The 1049-nt window shown below is 51.3% G+C and overlaps 1 protein-coding gene across 1 annotated transcript in view; it reads left to right on the top strand.

The window, feature by feature from the left end:
• The window catches only part of CPXM2 (carboxypeptidase X, M14 family member 2), a 136169-nt gene that overhangs the window by 56830 nt on the left and 78290 nt on the right, over nt 1–1049 (top strand). The window lies entirely within an intron of this gene.

The following is a 1049-nucleotide window of genomic DNA, read 5'->3' as shown; positions in this document are numbered from 1 at the left end:
GTCTTTCTCCTGCAGAGCGCCTGGTGAGTTCAAACCACCGACCCTTGGGTTAACAGCCAAGGGCTTAACCGTTGCACCACCAGGGCACCTTAGTAATAGACCCAGCTATGATTGCGCTTGGGTCAGGCATTGTGCACGGCATTTAAATGCATTAGCCCTAATTCTCACAATGAGGAAGGCCTCTGTTGCATCATCTCCTTTTACAGAGACTGAGTAAATGTATTCTGTACGTCGACTGTAGTTAGGAAGGATGCCGCCAGCCTGGACCCAGGTCCGTCCACCTCCACCTCTGAGATCTTGCCGTTTACATGCCCTTCTCTGCCTGAGAAGAGCAGGTGGAGAACCTGGACTCATCACATAGCTGCCGTGGAGCCGACTTCAACTCATGGCGACTTTGTATAAAGCAGAATGAAACGCTGCCCGGTCCCGTGTCATCCTCATGATCTCTGCCATGTTTGAGTCTATCATGGCGGCTATTGTGCCAACCTGTCTCACCGAGGGTTTCCCACGGAGGGTTTCCCACACCCTCGCTGACCCTCTTCTTCACCAAATGTGATTTGTCTTCCTCCAGCAATTGATCCCTCCTGATGATGTGTCCAAAGCAAGCGAGTCAGACAGTGGTCTCTTGTGATCCACAGGGTTTTCATTGGCTCATTTTCAAAAGTAGATTGCCAGGCCTTTCTTTCTAGTCTGTCTTAGTCTGGAAGCTCTGTTGACACCTGTCCACCATGAATGACCCTGCTGGTATTTGAATTACTGGTGGCATAGCTTCCAGCATCACAGCAACATGCAAGCTACCACAGTACAACGCGTTGACAGGTGGTGGTCTGTGTGGTTGGGCTTCTCTTATTCCCTGCGTAGTGCTCTCCCTCTCTGGGAGTTTATTCACTTCTTTCCTTGTGTGTTAACTGATCTCCTGCTTGAGCATAAGCCCTGTGCTGGGAGGCCTGGCCCCTCCTGTTTGCTTGTCTCCTTGTGCCTAGAACGGTGCCTGGCGCACAGCAGATGCTCAGAAGACTTAGCTTCCAGACTGAGACAGACAGAGGTGC

The sequence above is a fragment of the Trichechus manatus genome, unplaced genomic scaffold (assembly GCF_000243295.1).
Source record: "Trichechus manatus latirostris isolate Lorelei unplaced genomic scaffold, TriManLat1.0 scaffold00031, whole genome shotgun sequence".
Classification (NCBI taxonomy): Eukaryota; Metazoa; Chordata; class Mammalia; order Sirenia; family Trichechidae; genus Trichechus; species Trichechus manatus.
This window is presented reverse-complemented; position numbering and strand designations above follow the sequence as displayed.